The sequence below is a fragment of the Oncorhynchus nerka genome, linkage group LG28, assembly GCF_034236695.1.
Source record: "Oncorhynchus nerka isolate Pitt River linkage group LG28, Oner_Uvic_2.0, whole genome shotgun sequence".
In the NCBI taxonomy this organism is placed as follows: Eukaryota; Metazoa; Chordata; class Actinopteri; order Salmoniformes; family Salmonidae; genus Oncorhynchus; species Oncorhynchus nerka.
This window is the reverse complement of record NC_088423.1, coordinates 78,113,658-78,135,489: the sequence shown is the minus strand read 5'-3', so window position 1 is coordinate 78,135,489 and position 21,832 is coordinate 78,113,658. Positions and strand designations below refer to the sequence as shown.

Genomic DNA, 21,832 nt, shown 5'->3' with positions numbered 1-21,832 from the left:
TAATGACTAGACCATTGATATGAGCTAATGTAAAGTAAAGACTACTCCATTGATATGAGCTAATGTAAAGTAAAGACTACTCCATTGATATGAGCTAATGTAAAGTAAAGACTACTCCATTGATATGAGCTAATGTACAGTAATGACTAGACCACTGCTATGAGCTAATGTACAGTAATGACTAGTCCATTGATATGAGCTAATGTACAGTAATGACTAGTCCATTGATATCAGCTAGTCCATTGATATGAGCTAATGTACAGTAATGACTAGACCATTGATATGAGCTAATGTAAAGTAAAGACTAGTCCATTGATATGAGCTAATGTACAGTAATGACTAGACAATTGATATGAGCTAATGTAAAGTAAAGACTACTCCATTGATATGAGCTGATGTAAAGTAAAGACTACTCCATTGATATGAGCTAATGTAAAGTAAAGACTACTCCATTGATATGAGCTAATGTACAGTAATGACTTGACCACTGCTATGAGCTAATGTACAGTAATGACTAGTCCATTGATAAGAGCTAATGTACAGTAAATACTACTCCATTGATATGAGCTAATGTAAAGTAAAGACTAGTCCATTGATATGAGCTAATGTAAAGTAAAGACTAGTCCATTGATATGAGCTAATGTAAAGTAATGACTAGTCCATTGATATGAGCTAATGTAAAGTAAAGACTAGTCCATTGATATGAGCTAATGTACAGTAATGACTAGACCATTGATATGAGCTAATGTAAAGTAAAGACTAGTCCATTGATATGAGCTAATGCAGTAATGACTAGACCATTGATATGAGCTAATGTAAAGTAAAGACTACTCCATTGATATGAGCTAATGTACAGTAATGACTAGACCATTGATATGAGCTAATGTAAAGTAAAGACTACTCCATTGATATGAGCTAATGTACAGTAATGACTAGACCATTGATATGAGCTAATGTAAAGTAAAGACTAGTCCATTGATATGAGCTAATGTACAGTAATGACTAGACCATTGATATGAGCTAATGTAAAGTAAAGACTACTCCATTGATATGAGCTAATGTAAAGTAAAGACTACTCCATTGATATGAGCTAATGTAAAGTAAAGACTACTCCATTGATATGAGCTAATGTACAGTAATGACTAGTCCATTGATATGAGCTAATGTAAAGTAATGACTAGTCCATTGATATGAGCTAATGTACAGTAATGACTAGTCCATTGATATGAGCTAGTCCATTGATATGAGCTAATGTACAGTAATGACTAGACCATTGATATGAGCTAATGTAAAGTAAAGACTAGTCCATTGATATGAGCTAATGTAAAGTAATGACTAGACCATTGATATGAGCTAATGTAAAGTAAAGACTACTCCATTGATATGAGCTAATGTACAGTAATGACTAGACCATTGATATGAGCTAATGTAAAGTAAAGACTACTCCATTGATATGAGCTAATGTACAGTAATGACTAGACCATTGATATGAGCTAATGTAAAGTAAAGACTAGTCCATTGATATGAGCTAATGTACAGTAATGACTAGTCCATTGATATGAGCTAATGTAAAGTAAAGACTACTCCATTGATATGAGCTAATGTAAAGTAAAGACTAGTCCATTGATATGAGCTAATGTAAAGTAAAGACTACTCCATTGATATGAGCTAATGTACAGTAATGACTAGACCACTGAGCTAATGTACCACTGATATGAGCTAATGTAATGAAGTCCATTGAATGACTAGTCCATTGATATGAGCTAATGTACAGTAATGACTAGACCATTGATATGAGCTAATGTAAAGTAAAGACTACTCCATTGATATGAGCTAATGTAAAGTAAAGACTACTCCATTGATATGAGCTAATGTAAAGTAAAGACTACTCCATTGATATGAGCTAATGTACAGTAATGACTAGACCACTGCTATGAGCTAATGTACAGTAATGACTAGTCCATTGATATGAGCTAATGTACAGTAATGACTAGTCCATTGATATGAGCTAATGTAGCTAATGTACAGTAATGACTAGACCATTGATATGAGCTAATGTAAAGTAAAGACTACTCCATTGATATGAGCTAATGTAAAGTAAAGACTACTCCATTGATATGAGCTAATGTAAAGTAAAGACTACTCCATTGATATGAGCTAATGTAAAGTAAAGACTACTCCATTGATATGAGCTAATGTACAGTAATGACTAGACCACTGCTATGAGCTAATGTAAGTAATGACTAGTCCATTGATATGAGCTAATGTACAGTAATGACTAGTCCATTGATATGAGCTAGTCCATTGATATGAGCTATGTCCATTGATAGAGCTATATGAGCTAATGTAAAGTAAAGACTAGTCCATTGATATGAGCTAATGTACAGTAATGACTAGTCCATTGATATGAGCTAATGTAAAGTAAAGACTAGTCCATTGATATGAGCTAATGTACAGTAATGACTAGACATTGATATGAGCTAATGTAAAGTAAAGACTACTCCATTGATATGAGCTGATGTAAAGTAAAGACTACTCCATTGATATGAGCTAATGTAAAGTAAAGACTACTCCATTGATATGAGCTAATGTACAGTAATGACTTGACCACTGCTATGAGCTAATGTACAGTAATGACTAGTCCATTGATAAGAGCTAATGTACAGTAAATACTACTCCATTGATATGAGCTAATGTAAAGTAAAGACTAGTCCATTGATATGAGCTAATGTAAAGTAAAGACTAGTCCATTGATATGAGCTAATGTAAAGTAATGACTAGTCCATTGATATGAGCTAATGTAAAGTAAAGACTAGTCCATTGATATGAGCTAATGTACAGTAATGACTAGACCATTGATATGAGCTAATGTAAAGTAAAGACTAGTCCATTGATATGAGCTAATGTACAGTAATGACTAGACCATTGATATGAGCTAATGTAAAGTAAAGACTACTCCATTGATATGAGCTAATGTACAGTAATGACTAGACCATTGATATGAGCTAATGTAAAGTAAAGACTACTCCATTGATATGAGCTAATGTACAGTAATGACTAGACCATTGATATGAGCTAATGTAAAGTAAAGACTAGTCCATTGATATGAGCTAATGTACAGTAATGACTAGACCATTGATATGAGCTAATGTAAAGTAAAGACTAGTCCATTGATATGAGCTAATGTACAGTAATGACTAGACCATTGATATGAGCTAATGTAAAGTAAAGACTAGTCCATTGATATGAGCTAATGTACAGTAATGACTAGACCATTGATATGAGCTAATGTAAAGTAAAGACTACTCCATTGATATGAGCTAATGTAAAGTAAAGACTACTCCATTGATATGAGCTAATGTAAAGTAAAGACTACTCCATTGATATGAGCTAATGTACAGTAATGACTAGACCACTGCTATGAGCTAATGTACAGTAATGACTAGTCCATTGATAAGAGCTAATGTACAGTAAATGACTAGTCCATTGATATGAGCTAATGTAAAGTAAAGACTAGTCCATTGATATGAGCTAATGTAAAGTAAAGACTAGTCCATTGATATGAGCTAATGTAAAGTAATGACTAGTCCATTGATATGAGCTAATGTAAAGAAAAGACTAGTCCATTGATATGAGCTAATGTACAGTAATGACTAGACCATTGATATGAGCTAATGTAAAGTAAAGACTAGTCCATTGATATGAGCTAATGTACAGTAATGACTAGACCATTGATATGAGCTAATGTAAAGTAAAGACTACTCCATTGATATGAGCTAATGTACAGTAATGACTAGTCCATTGATATGAGCTAATGTAAAGTAAAGACTACTCCATTGATATGAGCTAATGTACAGTAATGACTAGACCATTGATATGAGCTAATGTAAAGTAAAGACTAGTCCATTGATATGAGCTAATGTACAGTAATGACTAGTCCATTGATATGAGCTAATGTACTGTAAAGTAAAGACTACTCCATTGATATGAGCTAATGTAAAGTAAAGACTACTCCATTGATATGAGCTAATGTAAAGTAAAGACTACTCCATTGATATGAGCTAATGTACAGTAATGACTAGACCACTGATATGAGCTAATGTAAGTAATGACTAGTCCATTGATATGAGCTAATGTACAGTAATGACTAGTCCATTGATATGAGTCCATTGATATGAGCTAATGTAAAGTAATGACTACTCCATTGATATGAGCTAATGTAAAGTAATGACTAGTCCATTGATATGAGCTAATGTACAGTAATGACTAGACCACTGATAAGAGCTAATGTACAGTAATGACTAGACCACTGATGTGAGCTAATGACTAAGTACACCATTGATATGAGCTAATGTAAAGTAAAGACTAGTCCATTGATATGAGCTAATGTACAGTAATGACTAGACCATTGATATGAGCTAATGTAAAGTAAAGACTACTCCATTGATATGAGCTAATGTAAAGTAAAGACTACTCCATTGATATGAGCTAATGTAAAGTAAAGACTACTCCATTGATATGAGCTAATGTACAGTAATGACTAGACCACTGCTATGAGCTAATGTACAGTAATGACTAGTCCATTGATATGAGCTAATGTAACAGTAATGACTAGTCCATTGATATGAGCTAGTCCATTGTGAGCTAATGTACAGTAATGACTAGACCATTGATATGAGCTAATGTAAAGACTAGTCCAAATGACTAGTAATGACCATTGATATGAGCTAATGTAAAGTAAAGACTAGTCCATTGATATGAGCTAATGTAAAGTAAAGACTAGTCCATTGATATGAGCTAATGTAAAGTAAAGACTAGTCCATTGATATGAGCTAATGTAAAGTAAAGACTAGTCCATTGATATGAGCTAATGTAAAGTAAAGACTAGTCCATTGATATGAGCTAATGTACAGTAATGACTAGACCATTGATATGAGCTAATGTAAAGTAAAGACTAGTCCATTGATATGAGCTAATGTACAGTAATGACTAGACCATTGATATGAGCTAATGTAAAGTAAAGACTAGTCCATTGATATGAGCTAATGTACAGTAATGACTAGACCATTGATATGAGCTAATGTAAAGTAAAGACTACTCCATTGATATGAGCTAATGTACAGTAATGACTAGACCATTGATATGAGCTAATGTAAAGTAAAGACTAGTCCATTGATATGAGCTAATGTACAGTAATGACTAGACCATTGATATGAGCTAATGTAAAGTAAAGACTACTCCATTGATATGAGCTAATGTAAAGTAAAGACTACTCCATTGATATGAGCTAATGAGTAAAGACTACTCCATTGATATGAGCTAATGTACAGTAATGACTAGACCACTGCTATGAGCTAATGTACAGTAATGACTAGTCCATTGATATGAGCTAATGTACAGTAATGACTAGTCCATTGATATGAGCTAGTCCATTGATATGAGCTAATGTACAGTAATGACTAGTCCATTGATATGAGCTAATGTAAAGTAAAGACTAGTCCATTGATATGAGCTAATGTACAGTAATGACTAGACCATTGATATGAGCTAATGTAAAGTAAAGACTACTCCATTGATATGAGCTAATGTACAGTAATGACTAGACCATTGATATGAGCTAATGTAAAGTAAAGACTACTCCATTGATATGAGCTAATGTACAGTAATGACTAGACCATTGATTGAGCTATGTAAAGCTAGTCCATTGATATACAGTAATGACTAGACCATTGATATGAGCTAATGTAAAGTAAAGACTACTCCATTGATATGAGCTAATGTAAAGTAAAGACTAGTCCATTGATATGAGCTAATGTAAAGTAAAGACTACTCCATTGATATGAGCTAATGTACAGTAATGACTAGACCATGCTATGAGCTAAGTACAAATGACTAGTCCATTGATATGAGCTAATGTAATGACTAGTCCATTGAATGACTAGTCCATTGATATGAGCTAATGTACAGTAATGACTAGACCATTGATATGAGCTAATGTAAAGTAAAGACTACTCCATTGATATGAGCTAATGTAAAGTAAAGACTACTCCATTGATATGAGCTAATGTAAAGTAAAGACTACTCCATTGATATGAGATGTACAGTAATGACTAGACCACTGCTATGAGCTAATGTACAGTAATGACTAGTCCATTGATATGAGCTAATGTACAGTAATGACTAGTCCATTGATATGAGCTAGTCCATTGATATGAGCTAATGTACAGTAATGACTAGACCATTGATATGAGCTAATGTAAAGTAAAGACTACTCCATTGATATGAGCTAATGTAAAGTAAAGACTACTCCATTGATATGAGCTAATGTAAAGTAAAGACTACTCCATTGATATGAGCTAATGTAAAGTAAAGACTACTCCATTGATATGAGCTAATGTACAGTAATGACTAGACCACTGTGAGCTAATGTACAGTAATGACTAGTCCATTGATATGAGCTAATGTACAGTAATGACAGTCCATTGAATGACTAGTCCATTGATATGAGCTAATGTACAGTAATGACTAGTCCATTGATATGAGCTAATGTAAAGTAAAGACTAGTCCATTGATATGAGCTAATGTACAGTAATGACTAGACCATTGATATGAGCTAATGTAAATAAAGACTAGTCCATTGATATGAGCTAATGTACAGTAATGACTAGACCATTGATATGAGCTAATGTAAAGTAAAGACTACTCCATTGATATGAGCTGATGTAAAGTAAAGACTACTCCATTGATATGAGCTAATGTAAAGTAAAGACTACTCCATTGATATGAGCTAATGTACAGTAATGACTAGACCACTGCTATGAGCTAATGTACAGTAATGACTAGTCCATTGATAAGAGCTAATGTACAGTAAATACTACTCCATTGATATGAGCTAATGTAAAGTAAAGACTAGTCCATTGATATGAGCTAATGTAAAGTAAAGACTAGTCCATTGATATGAGCTAATGTAAAGTAATGACTAGTCCATTGATATGAGCTAATGTAAAGTAAAGACTAGTCCATTGATATGAGCTAATGTACAGTAATGACTAGTCCATTGATATGAGCTAATGTAAAGTAAAGACTAGTCCATTGATATGAGCTAATGTACAGTAATGACTAGACCATTGATATGAGCTAATGTAAAGTAAAGACTAGTCCATTGATATGAGCTAATGTACAGTAATGACTAGACCATTGATATGAGCTAATGTAAAGTAAAGACTACTCCATTGATATGAGCTAATGTACAGTAATGACTAGACCATTGATATGAGCTAATGTAAAGTAAAGACTAGTCCATTGATATGAGCTAATGTACAGTAATGACTAGACCATTGATATGAGCTAATGTAAAGTAAAGACTAGTCCATTGATATGAGCTAATGTACAGTAATGACTAGACCATTGATATGAGCTAATGTAAAGTAAAGACTAGTCCATTGATATGAGCTAATGTACAGTAATGACTAGACCATTGATATGAGCTAATGTAAAGTAAAGACTACTCCATTGATATGAGCTAATGTAAAGTAAAGACTACTCCATTGATATGAGCTAATGTAAAGTAAAGACTACTCCATTGATATGAGCTAATGTACAGTAATGACTAGACCACTGCTATGAGCTAATGTACAGTAATGACTAGTCCATTGATATGAGCTAATGTACAGTAAATACTACTCCATTGATATGAGCTAATGTAAAGTAAAGACTAGTCCATTGATATGAGCTAATGTAAAGTAAAGACTAGTCCATTGATATGAGCTAATGTAAAGTAATGACTAGTCCATTGATATGAGCTAATGTAAAGTAAAGACTAGTCCATTGATATGAGCTAATGTACAGTAATGACTAGTCCATTGATATGAGCTAATGTAAAGTAAAGACTAGTCCATTGATATGAGCTAATGTACAGTAATGACTAGACCATTGATATGAGCTAATGTAAAGTAAAGACTACTCCATTGATATGAGCTAATGTACAGTAATGACTAGACCATTGATATGAGCTAATGTAAAGTAAAGACTACTCCATTGATATGAGCTAATGTACAGTAATGACTAGACCATTGATATGAGCTAATGTAAAGTAAAGACTAGTCCATTGATATGAGCTAATGTACAGTAATGACTAGACCATTGATATGAGCTAATGTAAAGTAAAGACTACTCCATTGATATGAGCTAATGTAAAGTAAAGACTACTCCATTGATATGAGCTAATGTAAAGTAAAGACTACTCCATTGATATGAGCTAATGTAAAGTAATGACTAGACCATTGATATGAGCTAATGTACAGTAATGACTAGTCCATTGATATGAGCTAATGTACAGTAATGACTAGTCCATTGATATGAGCTAGTCCATTGATATGAGCTAATGTACAGTAATGACTAGACCATTGATATGAGCTAATGTAAAGTAAAGACTAGTCCATTGATATGAGCTAATGTACAGTAATGACTAGACCACTGATAAGAGCTAATGTACAGTAATGACTAGACCACTGATGTGAGCTAATGTACAGTAATGACTACACCATTGATATGAGCTAATGTAAAGTAAAGACTAGTCCATTGATATGAGCTAATGTACAGTAATGACTAGACCATTGATATGAGCTAATGTAAAGTAAAGACTACTCCATTGATATGAGCTAATGTAAAGTAAAGACTACTCCATTGATATGAGCTAATGTAAAGTAAAGACTACTCCATTGATATGAGCTAATGTACAGTAATGACTAGACCACTGCTATGAGCTAATGTACAGTAATGACTAGTCCATTGATATGAGCTAATGTACAGTAATGACTAGTCCATTGATATGAGCTAGTCCATTGATATGAGCTAATGTACAGTAATGACTAGACCATTGATATGAGCTAATGTAAAGTAAAGACTAGTCCATTGATATGAGCTAATGTACAGTAATGACTAGACCATTGATATGAGCTAATGTAAAGTAAAGACTACTCCATTGATATGAGCTGATGTAAAGTAAAGACTACTCCATTGATATGAGCTAATGTAAAGTAAAGACTACTCCATTGATATGAGCTAATGTACAGTAATGACTTGACCACTGCTATGAGCTAATGTACAGTAATGACTAGTCCATTGATAAGAGCTAATGTACAGTAAATACTACTCCATTGATATGAGCTAATGTAAAGTAAAGACTAGTCCATTGATATGAGCTAATGTAAAGTAAAGACTAGTCCATTGATATGAGCTAATGTAAAGTAATGACTAGTCCATTGATATGAGCTAATGTAAAGTAAAGACTAGTCCATTGATATGAGCTAATGTACAGTAATGACTAGACCATTGATATGAGCTAATGTAAAGTAAAGACTAGTCCATTGATATGAGCTAATGTACAGTAATGACTAGACCATTGATATGAGCTAATGTAAAGTAAAGACTAGTCCATTGATATGAGCTAATGTACAGTAATGACTAGACCATTGATATGAGCTAATGTAAAGTAAAGACTAGTCCATTGATATGAGCTAATGTACAGTAATGACTAGACCATTGATATGAGCTAATGTAAAGTAAAGACTAGTCCATTGATATGAGCTAATGTACAGTAATGACTAGACCATTGATATGAGCTAATGTAAAGTAAAGACTACTCCATTGATATGAGCTAATGTAAAGTAAAGACTACTCCATTGATATGAGCTAATGTAAAGTAAAGACTACTCCATTGATATGAGCTAATGTACAGTAATGACTAGACCACATATGAGCTAATGTACAGTAATGACTAGTCCATTGATATGAGCTAATGTACAGTAATGACTAGTCCATTGATATGAGCTAGTCCATTGATATGAGCTAATGTACAGTAATGACTAGACCATTGATATGAGCTAATGTAAAGTAAAGACTACTCCATTGATATGAGCTAATGTAAAGTAAAGACTAGTCCATTGATATGAGCTAATGTAAAGTAAAGACTACTCCATTGATATGAGCTAATGTACAGTAATGACTTGACCACTGCTATGAGCTAATGTACAGTAATGACTAGTCCATTGATAAGAGCTAATGTACAGTAAATACTAGTCCATTGATATGAGCTAATGTAAAGTAAAGACTAGTCCATTGATATGAGCTAATGTAAAGTAATGACTAGTCCATTGATATGAGCTAATGTAAAGTAATGACTAGTCCATTGATATGAGCTAATGTAAAGTAAAGACTAGTCCATTGATATGAGCTAATGTACAGTAATGACTAGTCCATTGATATGAGCTAATGTAAAGTAAAGACTAGTCCATTGATATGAGCTAATGTACAGTAATGACTAGACCATTGATATGAGCTAATGTAAAGTAAAGACTACTCCATTGATATGAGCTAATGTACAGTAATGACTAGACCATTGATATGAGCTAATGTAAAGTAAAGACTACTCCATTGATATGAGCTAATGTACAGTAATGACTAGACCATTGATATGAGCTAATGTAAAGTAAAGACTAGTCCATTGATATGAGCTAATGTACAGTAATGACTAGACCATTGATATGAGCTAATGTAAAGTAAAGACTACTCCATTGATATGAGCTAATGTAAAGTAAAGACTACTCCATTGATATGAGCTAATGTAAAGTAAAGACTACTCCATTGATATGAGCTAATGTACAGTAATGACTAGACCACTGATATGAGCTAATGTACAGTAATGACTAGTCCATTGATATGAGCTAATGTACAGTAATGACTAGTCCATTGATATGAGCTAATGTACAGTAATGACTAGACCATTGATATGAGCTAATGTAAAGTAAAGACTAGTCCATTGATATGAGCTAATGTACAGTAATGACTAGACCATTGATATGAGCTAATGTAAAGTAAAGACTACTCCATTGATATGAGCTGATGTAAAGTAAAGACTACTCCATTGATATGAGCTAATGTAAAGTAAAGACTACTCCATTGATATGAGCTAATGTACAGTAATGACTAGACCACTGCTATGAGCTAATGTACAGTAATGACTAGTCCATTGATGAGCTAATGAGTAAATACTACTCCATTGATATGAGCTAATGTAAAGTAAAGACTAGTCCATTGATATGAGCTAATGTAAAGTAAAGACTAGTCCATTGATATGAGCTAATGTAAAGTAATGACTAGTCCATTGATATGAGCTAATGTAAAGTAAAGACTAGTCCATTGATATGAGCTAATGTACAGTAATGACTAGACCATTGATATGAGCTAATGTAAAGTAAAGACTAGTCCATTGATATGAGCTAATGTACAGTAATGACTAGACCATTGATATGAGCTAATGTACAGTAATGACTAGTCCATTGATATGAGCTACTGTAAAGTAAAGACTAGTCCATTGATAAGAGCTAATGTAAAGTAAAGACTAGTCCATTGATATGATCTAATGTAAAGTAATGACTAGACCATTGATATGAGCTAATGTACAGTAATGACTAGTCCATTGATATGAGCTAATGTAAAGTAATGACTAGTCCATTGATATGAGCTATTGTAAAGTAAAGACTAGTCCATTGATATGAGCTACTGTAAAGTAAAGACTAGTCCATTGATATGAGCTAATGTAAAGTAATGACTAGTCCATTGATATGAGCTACTGTAAAGTAAAGACTAGTCCATTGATATGAGCTAGTCCATTGATATGAGCTAAGGTACAGTAATGACTAGACCATTGATATGAGCTAATGTAAAGTAAAGACTAGTCCATTGATATGAGCTACTGTAAAGTAAAGACTAGTCCACTGCTATGAGCTAATGTACAGTAATGACTAGTCCATTGATATGAGCTAATGTACAGTAATGACTAGTCCATTGATATGAGCTAATGTACAGTAATGACTAGTCCATTGATATGAGCTAGTCCATTGATATGAGCTAATGTAAAGTAAAGACTAGTCCATTGATATGAGCTAATGTACAGTAATGACTAGACCATTGATATGAGCTAATGTAAAGTAAAGACTACTCCATTGATATGAGCTAATGTAAAGTAAAGACTACTCCATTGATATGAGCTAATGTAAAGTAAAGACTACTCCATTGATATGAGCTAATGTACAGTAATGACTAGACCACTGCTATGAGCTAATGTAAAGTAAAGACTAGTCCATTGATATGAGCTAATGTAAAGTAATGACTAGTCCATTGATATGAGCTAATGTACAGTAATGACTAGTCCATGGATATGAGCTACTGTAAAGTAAAGACTAGTCCATTGATAAGAGCTAATGTAAAGTAAAGACTAGTCCATTGATATGAGCTAATGTAAAGTAATGACTAGACCATTGATATGAGCTAATGTACAGTAATGACTAGTCCATTGATATGAGCTAATGTAAAGTAAAGACTACTCCATTGATATGAGCTAATGTACAGTAATGACTAGACCACTGATATGAGCTAATGTACAGTAATGACTAGACCACTGATAAGAGCTAATGTACAGTAATGACTAGACCACTGATGTGAGCTAATGTACAGTAATGACTACACCATTGATATGAGCTAATGTAAAGTAAAGACTAGTCCATTGATATGAGCGAATGTACAGTAATGACTAGACCATTGATATGAGCTAATGTAAAGTAAAGACTACTCCATTGATATGAGCTAATGTAAAGTAAAGACTACTCCATTGATATGAGCTAATGTAAAGTAAAGACTACTCCATTGATATGAGCTAATGTACAGTAATGACTAGACCACTGCTATGAGCTAATGTACAGTAATGACTAGTCCATTGATATGAGCTAATGTACAGTAATGACTAGTCCATTGATATGAGCTAGTCCATTGATATGAGCTAATGTACAGTAATGACTAGACCATTGATATGAGCTAATGTAAAGTAAAGACTAGTCCATTGATATGAGCTAATGTACAGTAATGACTAGACCATTGATATGAGCTAATGTAAAGTAAAGACTACTCCATTGATATGAGCTAATGTAAAGTAAAGACTACTCCATTGATATGAGCTAATGTAAAGTAAAGACTACTCCATTGATATGAGCTAATGTACAGTAATGACTTGACCACTGCTATGAGCTAATGTACAGTAATGACTAGTCCATTGATAAGAGCTAATGTACAGTAAATACTACTCCATTGATATGAGCTAATGTAAAGTAAAGACTACTCCATTGATATGAGCTAATGTAAAGTAAAGACTAGTCCATTGATATGAGCTAATGTAAAGTAATGACTAGTCCATTGATATGAGCTAATGTAAAGTAAAGACTAGTCCATTGATATGAGCTAATGTACAGTAATGACTAGACCATTGATATGAGCTAATGTAAAGTAAAGACTAGTCCATTGATATGAGCTAATGTACAGTAATGACTAGACCATTGATATGAGCTAATGTACAGTAATGACTAGTCCATTGATATGAGCTACTGTAAAGTAAAGACTAGTCCATTGATAAGAGCTAATGTAAAGTAAAGACTAGTCCATTGATATGATCTAATGTAAAGTAATGACTAGACCATTGATATGAGCTAATGTACAGTAATGACTAGTCCATTGATATGAGCTAATGTAAAGTAATGACTAGTCCATTGATATGAGCTATTGTAAAGTAAAGACTAGTCCATTGATATGAGCTACTGTAAAGTAAAGACTAGTCCATTGATATGAGCTAATGTAAAGTAATGACTAGTCCATTGATAAGACTGTAAAGTAAAGACTAGTCCATTGATATGAGCTAATGTACAGTAATGACTAGACCATTGATATGAGCTAATGTAAAGTAAAGACTAGTCCATTGATATGAGCTGTAAAGTAAAGACTAGTCCACTGCTATGAGCTAATGTACAGTAATGACTAGTCCATTGATATGAGCTAATGTACAGTAATGACTAGTCCATTGATATGAGCTAATGTACAGTAATGACTAGTCCATTGATATGAGCTAGTCCATTGATATGAGCTAATGTAAAGTAAAGACTAGTCCATTGATATGAGCTAATGTACAGTAATGACTAGACCATTGATATGAGCTAATGTAAAGTAAAGACTACTCCATTGATATGAGCTAATGTAAAGTAAAGACTACTCCATTGATATGAGCTAATGTAAAGTAAAGACTACTCCATTGATATGAGCTAATGTACAGTAATGACTAGACCACTGCTATGAGCTAATGTAAAGTAAAGACTAGTCCATTGATATGAGCTAATGTAAAGTAATGACTAGTCCATTGATATGAGCTAATGTACAGTAATGACTAGTCCATGGATATGAGCTACTGTAAAGTAAAGACTAGTCCATTGATAAGAGCTAATGTAAAGTAAAGACTAGTCCATTGATATGAGCTAATGTAAAGTAATGACTAGACCATTGATATGAGCTAATGTACAGTAATGACTAGTCCATTGATATGAGCTAATGTAAAGTAAAGACTACTCCATTGATATGAGCTAATGTACAGTAATGACTAGACCACTGATATGAGCTAATGTACAGTAATGACTAGACCACTGATAAGAGCTAATGTACAGTAATGACTAGACCACTGATGTGAGCTAATGTACAGTAATGACTACACCATTGATATGAGCTAATGTAAAGTAAAGACTAGTCCATTGATATGAGCTAATGTACAGTAATGACTAGACCATTGATATGAGCTAATGTAAAGTAAAGACTACTCCATTGATATGAGCTAATGTAAAGTAAAGACTACTCCATTGATATGAGCTAATGTAAAGTAAAGACTACTCCATTGATATGAGCTAATGTAAAGTAAAGACTACTCCATTGATATGAGCTAATGTAAAGTAAAGACTACTCCATTGATATGAGCTAATGTACAGTAATGACTAGTCCATTGATATGAGCTAATGTACAGTAATGACTAGTCCATTGATATGAGCTAGTCCATTGATATGAGCTAATGTACAGTAATGACTAGACCATTGATATGAGCTAATGTAAAGTAAAGACTAGTCCATTGATATGAGCTAATGTACAGTAATGACTAGACCATTGATATGAGCTAATGTAAAGTAAAGACTACTCCATTGATATGAGCTGATGTAAAGTAAAGACTACTCCATTGATATGAGCTAATGTAAAGTAAAGACTACTCCATTGATATGAGCTAATGTACAGTAATGACTTGACCACTGCTATGAGCTAATGTACAGTAATGACTAGTCCATTGATAAGAGCTAATGTACAGTAAATACTACTCCATTGATATGAGCTAATGTAAAGTAAAGACTAGTCCATTGATATGAGCTAATGTAAAGTAAAGACTAGTCCATTGATATGAGCTAATGTAAAGTAATGACTAGTCCATTGATATGAGCTAATGTAAAGTAAAGACTAGTCCATTGATATGAGCTAATGTACAGTAATGACTAGACCATTGATATGAGCTAATGTAAAGTAAAGACTAGTCCATTGATATGAGCTAATGTACAGTAATGACTAGACCATTGATATGAGCTAATGTAAAGTAAAGACTACTCCATTGATATGAGCTAATGTACAGTAATGACTAGACCATTGATATGAGCTAATGTAAAGTAAAGACTACTCCATTGATATGAGCTAATGTACAGTAATGACTAGACCACTGATATGAGCTAATGTAAAGTAAAGACTAGTCCATTGATATGAGCTAATGTACAGTAATGACTAGTCCATTGATATGAGCTAGTCCATTGATATGAGCTAATGTAAAGTAAAGACTAGTCCAATTATATGAGCTAATGTACAGTAATGACTAGACCATTGATATGAGCTAATGTAAAGTAAAGACTACTCCATTGATATGAGCTAATGTAAAGTAAAGACTACCCCATTGATATGAGCTAATGTAAAGTAAAGACTACTCCATTGATATGAGCTAATGTACAGTAATGACTAGACCACTGCTATGAGCTAATGTAAAGTAAAGACTAGTCCATTGATATGAGCTAAGGTACAGTAATGACTAGTCCATTGATATGAGCTACTGTAAAGTAAAGACTAGTCCATTGATAAGAGCTAATGTAAAGTAAAGACTAGTCCATTGATATGAGCTAATGTAAAGTAATGACTAGTCCATTGATATGAGCTAATGTACAGTAATGACTAGTCCATTGATATGAGCTACTGTAAAGTAAAGACTAGTCCATTGATATGAGCTAATGTACAGTAATGACTAGACCATTGATATGAGCTAATGTACAGTAATGACTAGTCCACTGATAAGAGCTAATGTACAGTAATGACTAGACCATTGATGTGAGCTAATGTACAGTAATGACTACACCATTGATATGAGCTAATGTAAAGTAAAGACTAGTCCATTGATATGAGCTAATGTACAGTAATGACTAGACCATTGATATGAGCTAATGTAAAGAGACTACTCCATTGATATGAGCTAATGTAAAGTAAAGACTAGTCCATTGATTGAGCTAATGTACAGTAAGACTACCATTGATATGAGCTAATGTACAGTAATGACTAGTCCATTGATATGAGCTAGTCCATGTGAGCTAATGTACAGTAATGACTAGACTAGTCCATTGATATGAGCTAATGTAAAGTAAAGACTAGTCCATTGATATGAGCTAATGTACAGTAATGACTAGACCATTGATATGAGCTAATGTAAAGTAAAGACTACTCCATTGATATGAGCTAATGTAAAGTAAAGACTACTCCATTGATATGAGCTAATGTAAAGTAAAGACTACTCCATTGATATGAGCTAATGTACAGTAATGACTTGACCATTGATATGAGCTAATGTACAGTAATGACTAGTCCATTGATAAGAGCTAATGTACAGTAATGACTACTCCATTGATATGAGCTAATGTAAAGTAAAGACTACTCCATTGATATGAGCTAATGTAAAGTAAAGACTAGTCCATTGATATGAGCTAATGTAAAGTAATGACTAGTCCATTGATATGAGCTAATGTAAAGTAAAGACTAGTCCATTGATATGAGCTAATGTACAGTAATGACTAGTCCATTGATATGAGCTAATGTAAAGTAAAGACTAGTCCATTGATATGAGCTAATGTACAGTAATGACTAGACCATTGATATGAGCTAATGTACAGTAATGACTAGTCCATTGATATGAGCTACTGTAAAGTAAAGACTAGTCCATTGATAAGAGCTAATGTAAAGTAAAGACTAGTCCATTGATATGATCTAATGTAAAGTAATGACTAGACCATTGATATGAGCTAATGTACAGTAATGACTAGTCCATTGATATGAGCTAATGTAAAGTAATGACTAGTCCATTGATATGAGCTATTGTAAAGTAAAGACTAGTCCATTGATATGAGCTACTGTAAAGTAAAGACTAGTCCATTGATATGAGCTAATGTAAAGTAATGACTAGTCCATTGATATGAGCTACTGTAAAGTAAAGACTAGTCCATTGATATGAGCATTGAATGAGCTAAGGTACAGTAATGACTAGACCATTGATATGAGCTAATGTAAAGTAAAGACTAGTCCATTGATATGAGCTACTGTAAAGTAAAGACTAGTCCACTGCTATGAGCTAATGTACAGTAATGACTAGTCCATTGATATGAGCTAATGTACAGTAATGACTAGTCCATTGATATGAGCTAATGTACAGTAATGACTAGTCCATTGATATGAGCTAGTCCATTGATATGAGCTAATGTAAAGTAAAGACTAGTCCATTGATATGAGCTAATGTACAGTAATGACTAGACCATTGATATGAGCTAATGTAAAGTAAAGACTACTCCATTGATATGAGCTAATGTAAAGTAAAGACTACTCCATTGATATGAGCTAATGTAAAGTAAAGACTACTCCATTGATATGAGCTAATGTACAGTAATGACTAGACCACTGCTATGAGCTAATGTAAAGTAAAGACTAGTCCATTGATATGAGCTAATGTAAAGTAATGACTAGTCCATTGATATGAGCTAATGTACAGTAATGACTAGTCCATGGATATGAGCTACTGTAAAGTAAAGACTAGTCCATTGATAAGAGCTAATGTAAAGTAAAGACTAGTCCATTGATATGAGCTAATGTAAAGTAATGACTAGACCATTGATATGAGCTAATGTACAGTAATGACTAGTCCATTGATATGAGCTAATGTAAAGTAAAGACTACTCCATTGATATGAGCTAATGTACAGTAATGACTAGACCACTGATATGAGCTAATGTACAGTAATGACTAGACCACTGATAAGAGCTAATGTACAGTAATGACTAGACCACTGATGTGAGCTAATGTACAGTAATGACTACACCATTGATATGAGCTAATGTAAAGTAAAGACTAGTCCATTGATATGAGCGAATGTACAGTAATGACTAGACCATTGATATGAGCTAATGTAAAGTAAAGACTACTCCATTGATATGAGCTAATGTAAAGTAAAGACTACTCCATTGATATGAGCTAATGTAAAGTAAAGACTACTCCATTGATATGAGCTAATGTACAGTAATGACTAAAGACCATTGATATGAGCTAATGTACAGTAATGACTAGTCCATTGATATGAGCTAATGTACAGTAATGACTAGTCCATTGATATGAGCTAGTCCATTGATATGAGCTAATGTACAGTAATGACTAGACCATTGATATGAGCTAATGTAAAGTAAAGACTAGTCCATTGATATGAGCTAATGTACAGTAATGACTAGACCATTGATATGAGCTAATGTAAAGTAAAGACTACTCCATTGATATGAGCTGATGTAAAGTAAAGACTACTCCATTGATATGAGCTAATGTAAAGTAAAGACTACTCCATTGATATGAGCTAATGTACAGTAATGACTTGACCACTGCTATGAGCTAATGTACAGTAATGACTAGTCCATTGATAAGAGCTAATGTACAGTAAAGACTACTCCATTGATATGAGCTAATGTAAAGTAAAGACTAGTCCATTGATATGAGCTAATGTAAAGTAAAGACTAGTCCATTGATATGAGCTAATGTAAAGTAATGACTAGTCCATTGATATGAGCTAATGTAAAGTAAAGACTAGTCCATTGATATGAGCTAATGTACAGTAATGACTAGACCATTGATATGAGCTAATGTAAAGTAAAGACTAGTCCATTGATATGAGCTAATGTACAGTAATGACTAGACCATTGATATGAGCTAATGTAAAGTAAAGACTACTCCATTGATATGAGCTAATGTACAGTAATGACTAGACCATTGATATGAGCTAATGTAAAGTAAAGACTACTCCATTGATATGAGCTAATGTACAGTAATGACTAGACCATTGATATGAGCTAATGTAAAGTAAAGACTAGTCCATTGATATGAGCTAATGTACAGTAATGACTAGTCCATTGATATGAGCTAGTCCATTGATATGAGCTAATGTAAAGTAAAGACTAGTCCATTGATATGAGAGCAGTAATGACTAGACCATTGATATGAGTAAAGTAAAGACTACTCCATTGATATGAGCTAATGTAAAGTAAAGACTAGTCCATTGATATGAGCTAATGTAAAGTAAAGACTAGTCCATTGATATGAGCTAATGTACAGTAATGACTAGACCACTGATATGAGCTAATGTAAAGTAAAGACTAGTCCATTGATATGAGCTAATGTAAAGTAAAGACTAGTCCATTGATATGAGCTAAAGACTAGTCCATTGATAAGAGCTAATGTAAAGTAAAGACTAGTCCATTGATATGAGCTAATGTAAAGTAATGACTAGACCATTGATATGAGCTAATGTACAGTAATGACTAGTCCATTGATATGAGCTAATGTAAAGTAAAGACTACTCCATTGATATGAGCTAATGTACAGTAATGACTAGACCACTGATATGAGCTAATGTACAGTAATGACTAGACCACTGATAAGAGCTAATGTACAGTAATGACTAGACCACTGATGTGAGCTAATGTACAGTAATGACTACACCATTGATATGAGCTAATGTAAAGTAAAGACTAGTCCATTGATATGAGCGAATGTACAGTAATGACTAGACCATTGATATGAGCTAATGTAAAGTAAAGACTACTCCATTGATATGAGCTAATGTAAAGTAAAGACTACTCCATTGATATGAGCTAATGTAAAGTAAAGACTACTCCATTGATATGAGCTAATGTACAGTAATGACTAGACCACTGCTATGAGCTAATGTAAAGTAAAGACTAGTCCATTGATATGAGCTAATGTAAAGTAATGACTAGTCCATTGATATGAGCTAATGTACAGTAATGACTAGTCCATGGATATGAGCTACTGTAAAGTAAAGACTAGTCCATTGATAAGAGCTAATGTAAAGTAAAGACTAGTCCATTGATATGAGCTAATGTAAAGTAATGACTAGACCATTGATATGAGCTAATGTACAGTAATGACTAGTCCATTGATATGAGCTAATGTAAAGTAAAGACTACTCCATTGATATGAGCTAATGTACAGTAATGACTAGACCACTGATATGAGCTAATGTACAGTAATGACTAGACCACTGATAAGAGCTAATGTACAGTAATGACTAGACCACTGATGTGAGCTAATGTACAGTAATGACTACACCATTGATATGAGCTAATGTAAAGTAAAGACTAGTCCATTGATATGAGCGAATGTACAGTAATGACTAGACCATTGATATGAGCTAATGTAAAGTAAAGACTACTCCATTGATATGAGCTAATGTAAAATAAAGACTACTCCATTGATATGAGCTAATGTAAAGTAAAGACTACTCCATTGATATGAGCTGATGTAAAGTAAAGACTACTCCATTGATATGAGCTAATGTAAAGTAAAGACTACTCCATTGATATGAGCTAATGTACAGTAATGACTAGTCCATTGATATGAGCTAATGTACAGTAATGACTAGTCCATTGATATGAGCTAGTCCATTGATATGAGCTAATGTACAGTAATGACTAGACCATTGATATGAGCTAATGTAAAGTAAAGACTAGTCCATTGATATGAGCTAATGTACAGTAATGACTAGACCATTGATATGAGCTAATGTAAAGTAAAGACTACTCCATTGATATGAGCTGATGTAAAGTAAAGACTACTCCATTGATATGAGCTAATGTAAAGTAAAGACTACTCCATTGATATGAGCTAATGTACAGTAATGACTAGACCACTGCTATGAGCTAATGTACAGTAATGACTAGTCCATTGATAAGAGCTAATGTACAGTAAATACTACTCCATTGATATGAGCTAATGTAAAGTAAAGACTAGTCCATTGATATGAGCTAATGTAAAGTAAAGACTAGTCCATTGATATGAGCTAATGTAAAGTAATGACTAGTCCATTGATATGAGCTAATGTAAAGTAAAGACTAGTCCATTGATATGAGCTAATGTACAGTAATGACTAGACCATTGATATGAGCTAATGTAAAGTAAAGACTAGTCCATTGATATGAGCTAATGTACAGTAATGACTAGACCATTGATATGAGCTAATGTAAAGTAAAGACTACTCCATTGATATGAGCTAATGTACAGTAATGACTAGACCATTGATATGAGCTAATGTAAAGTAAAGACTACTCCATTGATATGAGCTAATGTACAGTAATGACTAGACCATTGATATGAGCTAATGTAAAGTAAAGACTAGTCCATTGATATGAGCTAATGTACAGTAATGACTAGTCCATTGATATGAGCTAGTCCATTGATATGAGCTAATGTAAAGTAAAGACTAGTCCATTGATATGAGCTAATGTACAGTAATGACTAGACCATTGATATGAGCTAATGTAAAGTAAAGACTACTCCATTGATATGA

At 33.4% G+C, this 21,832-nt stretch overlaps 1 protein-coding gene across 1 annotated transcript in view; it reads right to left on the bottom strand.

The window, feature by feature from the left end:
* Positions 1–21,832, bottom strand: part of LOC115112767 (synaptotagmin-7-like) — a 126,448-nt gene that overhangs the window by 34,418 nt on the left and 70,198 nt on the right. The gene's annotated exons all lie outside the window — the stretch shown is intronic.